Source organism: Eleutherodactylus coqui, chromosome 8 (genome assembly GCF_035609145.1).
Source record: "Eleutherodactylus coqui strain aEleCoq1 chromosome 8, aEleCoq1.hap1, whole genome shotgun sequence".
NCBI lineage: Eukaryota > Metazoa > Chordata > Amphibia > Anura > Eleutherodactylidae > Eleutherodactylus > Eleutherodactylus coqui.
Genome location: NC_089844.1, coordinates 54509625 through 54516960, shown reverse-complemented (window position 1 = coordinate 54516960; position 7336 = coordinate 54509625).

Sequence of the window (7336 nt, the reverse complement as noted above, 5' to 3'; positions counted from 1 at the left end):
GGCAGCCAACGAGAACATGCAGAAGGCTATCCGGAGCATGGACCTCCCAGCTATACTGTCGTTATTGTATGTATACTCAGCTGGGGATAGTTTATTGATAAGTTATCTGCTTCTCTTGTCTGTCACCACAGATCAAAGGCTCGATAATATTACAGGACACAATGGCCTGGAAGGCGTTACGCATTGCCCAGAGTGTAAAATCTCAGCAACAGATCTAGCACATGGGCTATGGTTCTGTGATCGCTCACAAGAGTTTTGAGACTGTATTTTGAAACGCAATGGAAGGTGGAACTCCAGAGGAACATCCAGACTCTGATATACCATTATACTCCCACAGAAGCTCTGGTTCCCCAAAATAAAAAAAAACAAAACATAATCACCATTTATACACATAATGATATATAGCAAAAAGGGGACTATTATCACACCGGATAAAAAATACAACCCCAATAATGGGGGAAATTATTACACATCTCAAAGGTTTGAAGGTATTTGATCGCATAGAGGCGGAAAGACATAGGGAGGAGCTAAAACAATTCTTCAGGAAATGGAAACCTTTTTGATCTCCCACTTCACAGATTCAGGGCTTACTTACATGAGTGTTTTCACGGCCGGCCGATATACGCTTCCATCTAAGCAGTTCCCCCCTTCTCTCCCCCTCACTGGATCTCTGCCTCTCTCTTCCACTCCAGCATTTGCAATGGGAGGGGATGGGGCGAAGCTAAGCTTGGGTTATAGTTACTGACCAGGCCGGTGGTTTAGTGGCAGCAGTTGGCATCTCTGTTAATGGTCTCTGGTCACATAGGGTTCTGGTGCATCTTGTCTCCACCAGAAGTATAAGTGGAGAAATAGTAATGGACTGCATCAGCCCTGTTTATGCCCCCAAGCTCTTGATTGGCTGGCTGGAGGGTTAGGCTTAGAAGTAGGGTTACACTGACAGCAGTAGGCGGGGGTGGGGTGCTGAGGTTTGCCGTGCCAGGAGGGTTAGGGTCACTGTTACAGGAGTAGCTGTGGCTGAGGTTTGCGCTGGCTGGAGGGTTAGGGTGATTGTTAGTGTTAGCGGTAAAGGAGTACTTGTGGTGCTGCTTACAAAGTTGGCTTCACTAGCTGGCTGAGCAGCAGCATCAGCGGGCACAGCAGGACACAGTGACCCGGGTGCTGCGGACGTGGATTGGACCAGCAGCATTGGAGGGTGACAGCGCTGTTTGCTGCTGCGCCAGTAGCATTGGTGAAGGGACCGCAGCCTCTGAGCATTGTTGTCAGTGGCGGAGCTGACACTGACAGCTTCGCGCAGGAGTGGCCACCCATGACACTCACACACTGTACGCGAGCCAAAATGCTTGTCCCACTGACAGTGGCGGAGCATCCAGAGAAGAAGGGAGCACCGTACACACAGACATTAGCCAGCCAGGGGAGAATGGAGTGCCGTATACATAATGACATTAGCCTAGAGGGGATATGATGTGAGAGCAGAAAGTTAAGGGACCAGTGTCAGCCAGTCAGGAGCTTGAGGTGTTCCCTAAATCCACCAGGACAAACCCATTTCTCCTCCCAGCACAAACCCTTGTCTCCACCCAAAGTTCTGGTGGAGACAAGATGCACCATTACCATCACCTGGATTGCTGTGATCCACCTATCACAGTTATTAGAGATGAGCGAGCACCAAAATGCTCGGGTGCTCGTTATTCGAGACGAACTTTTCGCGATGCTCGTTCGTTTCGAATAACGAACCCCATTGAAATCAATGGGCGACCCGAGCATTTTTGTATATCGCCGATGCTCGCTAAGGTTTTCATTTGTGAAAATCTGGGCAATTCAAGAAAGTGATGGGAATGACACAGAAACAGATAGGGCAGGCGAGGGGCTACATGTTGGGCTGCATCTCAAGTTCCCAGGTCCCACTATTAAGCCACAATAGCGGCAAGAGTGCCCCTCCCCCCTCCCAACAATTTTTACTTCTGAAAAACCCTCATTAGCAAGGCATACCTTAGCTAAGCACCACACTACCTCCAACAAAGTACAATCACTGCCTGCATGACACTCCGCTGCCACTTCTCCTGGGTAACATGCTGCCCAGCCCCCCCCCCCCCCCGCACGACCCAGTGTCCACAGCGCACACCAAAGTGTCCCTGCGCAGCCTTCAGCTGCACTCATGCCACACGCTGGCCTCATAGCCACACCACCCTCATGTCTATTTATAAGTGCGTCTGCCATGAGGAGGAACCGCAGGCACACACTGCAGAGGGTTGGCACGGCCAGGCAGCGACCCTCTTTAAAAGGGGTGGGGCGATAGCCCACAATGCTGTACAGAAGCAATGAGAAATCCAATCCTGTTCCACCTCCATCAGGAGCTGCACACGTGGGCATAGCAATGAAGAACCCATGTGCCACACACTATTCATTCCATCAAGGGGTCTGCATGCCCCAGTCAGACCGGGGTTTTTTATAAATAGTCACAGGCAGGTACAACTCTGCAATGGGAATTCCATGTGCACCCACAGCATGGGTGGCTCCCTGGAACCCACCGGCTGTACATAAATGTATCCCATTGCAGTGCCCTGGACAGCAGAGCTAACGTCCGATTAAATGCAGGTGGGCTTCGGCCCACACTGTATGCCCCAGTCAGACTGGGGTTCTTTAAAAAGTAGATACATGCAGTTACAACTCCTTGTGGACCAACAGCATGGGTGGGTCCCAGGAAGCCACCGGCGGTACATAAATATATCCCATTGCATTGCCCATCACAGCTGAGGTAACGTCCGTTTAAATGCAGGTGGTCTTCGGCCCACACTGCATGCCCCAGTCTGACCGGGGTTTTTAATACATAGACACTGGCAGGTACAACTCCCTAATGTGAAGTCCCTGTGGACCCACAGCATGGGTGGCTCCCTGGAACCCACCGGCGGTACATAAATATATCCCATTGCATTGCCCATCACAGCTGACGTAACGTCAGGTTTAATGCAGGTGGGCTTCGGCCCACACTGCAAGCCCCAGTCAGACTGGGGTTCTTTAGAAGTGGACACCTGCAGTTACAACTCTGTGTGGACCGACAGCATGGGTGGGTCCCAGGAAGCCACCGGCGGTACATAAATATATCCCATTGCATTGCCCATCACAGCTGAGGTAATGTCCGATTAAATGCAGGTGGTCTTCGGCCCACACTGCATGCCCCAGTCTGACCGGGGATTTTAATACATAGACACTGGCAGGTACAACTCCCTAATGCGAAGTCCCTGTGGACCCACAGCATGGGTGGCTCCCTGGAACCCACTGGCGGTACATAAATGTATCCCATTGCAGTGCCCTGCTCAGCAGAGCTAACGTCAGGTTTAATGCAGGTGGGCTTCGGCGTTGGTGGGAATGTGGTTGCGACTGCGGACCTAGTAGCGTGGTTTTATTTAGTTGGTTTTCGGAATGTGGCCAGGATTAAGTGGGCCGAGGCGGGGGGATGGTGGGGGGGCTCTCTTGTTGTGTCGGTAAAGGTGAAATTCTTGGACTGCCACCAGACGGACCAATGCAAAGGTATTTGCCAAGAATGTTTTCATTGTTGGAGGAGGAGGGGGATATTTTTGAGGCACTACGTGTCCTCTCCACGTGTCCGTGGTTATATGCACCTTAACAGTAACCCCGTTGGTGGGAAATGGCCTCGTCACCATCATGTCTTTGGGAAGCCTCCGTTTCCACACCCCAGTGACATAGCATTAGCAGCGGTATAGGTAGAGCCCAGAATTAGTAACATTTCAGCGGTAGCATTAGGGACAGGCCCCAGTAACATATCACTAGCAGCATTATAGGGGGAGAACAGTATTAGTTCCATTTCAGTAGTAGTAGCAGTCAAGACAGGCCACAGTAACATTCCCGTTGCAGCAGTTTAGGGAGATAACAGTCTCTTTCACATTTCAGTAGTTGCAGTATAGACAAGGCCCCAGTTACATTTATGTTTATGTAGCAAAAGTGTAGGCCAACCCACACATCTTGCTGTACCATGAGTGCAGGTAAAGCCCATAAAAATTACTAGGATTACACTGTAGGTGAGGGCCCAAAAAAATTGGTGTACCAACAGTACTAATTTACTTCAGAAAAATTTCCCATGCCCAACCAAGAGGGCAGGTGAACCCCATTAATCGCTTTGGTTAATATGGCTTAATTTGTAACTAGGCCTGTAGGCAGCCCAGTTAAAATAAAAATTGGTTCAGGTGCAAGTTTCAACGCTTTAATGAGAATTGAAACGTATAAACATTGTTTACTAAAGTAATATGACTGAGCCTTGTGGGCCTAAGAAAAATTGCCCGTTCGGCGTGATTACGTGAGGTTTCAGGAGGAGGATGAATATAATACACAGATGGATGAAGCTAAAAGGTCCCCGTTTTTGACGGTGATAGAGAACGATGCTTCCATCCGCGGGTGCAGCCTACATATTGTTTAGGTATCGCTGCTGTCCGCTGGTGGAGAAGAGAAGTCTGGGGAAATCCAGGCTTTGTTCATCTTTATGAGTGTAAGCCTGTCGGCACTGTCAGTTGACAGGCGGGTACGCTTATCCGTGATGATTCTCCCAGCCACACTAAACACCCTCTCTGACAAGACGCTAGCCGCAGGACAAGCAAGCACCTCCAGGGCATACAGCGCGAGTTCAGGCCACGTGTTCAGCTTCGACACCCAGTAGTTGTAGGGGGCAGAGGCGTCACGGAGGACGGTCGTGCGATCGGCTACGTACTCCCTCACCATCCTTTTACAGTGCTCCCGCCGACTCAGCCTTGACTGGGGAGCGGTGACACAGTCTTGCTGGGGAGCCATAAAGCTGGCAAAGGCCTTGGAGAGTGTTCCTCTGCCTGTGCTGTACATGCTGCCTGATCACGAGAAAGGCATCCTAACATGAAGTCAGCCATGTGTGCCAGGGTACCTGTACGCAACACATGGCTGTCCTCACTAGGTAGATCACTTTCAGGATCATCATCCTCCTCCTCCTCCTCAGGCCATACACGCTGAAAGGATGACAGGCAAGCAGCATGGGTACCCTCAGCAGTGGGCCAAGCTGTACCTTCCCCCTCCTCCTCCTCCTCCTCCTCAACGCGCTGAGATATAGACATGAGGGTGCTCTGACTATCCAGCGACATACTGTCTTCCCCCGCCTCCGAGCGCAATGCGTCTGCCTTTATGCTTTGCAGGGATCTTCTCAAGAGGCATAGCAGAGGAATGGTGACGCTAATGATTGCAGCATCCGCGCTCACCATCTGGGTAGACTCCTCAAATTTTCCAAGGACCTGGCAGATGTCTGCCAACCAGGCCCACTCTTCTGTAAAGAATTGAGGAGGCTGACTCCCACTACGCCGCCCATGTTGGAGTTTGTATTCCACTATAGCTCTACGCTGCTCATAGAGCCTGGCCAACATGTGGAGCATAGAGTTCTACCGTGTGGGCACGTCGCACAGCAATCGATGCACTGGCAGATTAAACCGATGTTGCAGGGTGCGCAGGGTGGCAGCGTCCGTCTTGGACTTGTGGAAATGTGTGCTGAGCTGGTGCACCTTTCCGAGCAGGTCTGACAAGCGTGGGTAGCTTTTCAGAAACCTCTGAACCACGAAATTAAAGACGTGGGCCAGGCATGGCATGTGCGTGAGGCTGCCGAGCTGCAGAGCCGCCACCAGGTTACGGTCGTTGTCACACACGACCATGCCCGGTTGGAGGCTCAGCGGCGAAAGCCAGCGGTCAGCCTCCTCTGTCAGACCCTGCAGCAGTTCGTGGGCCGTGTGCCTCTTCTTTCCTAAGCTGAGTAGTTTCAGCACGGCCTGCTGACGCTTGCCCACCGCTGTGCTGCCACGCCGCGCGACACCGACTGCTGGCGACGTGCTGCTTCTGACACATCTTGATTGTGAGACAGAGGTTGCGTAGGAGGAGGAGGAGGGTGGTTTAGTGGAGGAAGCATACACCGCCGCAGATACCACCACCGAGCTGGGGCCCGCAATTCTGGGGGTGGGTAGGACGTGAGCGGTCCCCAGCTCTGACTCGGTCCCAGCCTCCACTAAATTCACCCAATGTGCCGTCAGGGAGATATAGTGGCCCTGCCTGCCTGCCTGTGCTTGTCCACGTGTTCGTTGTTAAGTGGACTTTGGCAGTAACCGCTTTGGTGAGGGCGCGTACAATGTTGCGGGAGATGTGGTCATGCAGGGCTGGGACGGCACATTGGGAAAAGTAGTGGCGACTGGGAACCGAGTAGCGCGGGGCCGCCGCCATCATGTTTTTGAAAGCCTCCGTTTTCACGAGCCTATACGGCAGCATCTCCAGGCTGATCAATTTGGCTATGTGCACATTTAACGCTTGAGCGTGCGGGTGCGTGGCTGCGTACTTGCGCTGGCGCTCAAACAGTTGCGCTAGCGACGGTTGGACGCTGCGCTGAGAGACATTGCTGGATGGGGCCGAGGACAGCGGAGGTGAGGGTGTGGGTGCAGGCCGGGAGACGGTCGTGCCTGTGTCCTGAGAGGGGGATTGGATCTCAGTGGCAGGTTGGGGCACAGGGGGAGAGGCAGTGGTGCAAACCAGAGCCGGTGAACGGCCTTCGTCCCACCTTGTGGGGTGCTTGGCCATCATATGCCTGCGCATGCTGGTGGTGATGAGGCTGGTGGTGGTGGCTCCCCGGCTGATCTTGGCGCGACAAACCTTGCACACAACAGTTCGTCGGTCGTCTGCACCCTCAGTGAAAAACTGCCAGACCTTTGAGCACCTCGACCTCTGCAGGGTGGCATGGCGCGAGGGGGCTCTTTGGGAAACAGTTGGTGGATTATTCCGTCTGGCCTTGCCTCTACCCCTGGCCACCGCACTGCCTCTTCCAACCTGCCCTGCTGCTGCACTTGCCTCCCCCTCTGAAGACCTGTCCTCAGTAGGCTTAGCAAACCAGGTGGGATCAGTCACCTCATCGTGCAGCTGCTCTTCCTCCGAATCCTCTGTGCGCTTCTCCCTCGGACATACTGCAATTACTACTACCTCACTGATAGACAACTGTGTCTCATCGTCATCGTCCTCCTCACCCACTGAAAGGTCTTGAGACAGTTGCCGGAAGTCCCCAACCTCATCCCCCGGACCCCGGGAACTTTCCAAAGGTTGGGCATCGGTCACGACAAATTCCTCCGGTGGGAGAGGAACTATTGCTGCCCATTCTGGGCAGGGGCCTCAGAACAGTTCCTGGGAGTCTGCCTGTTCCTCAGAATGCGTCATTGTAATGGAGTGAGGAAGTTGGGAGGAAGGAGGAACAGCAGCCAGAAGATTCAGAATTGCAGCAGTGGACGGCGTAGAAGTCTTGGTGGTCGATAGATTGCTGGATGCACTTTCTGCCATCCAC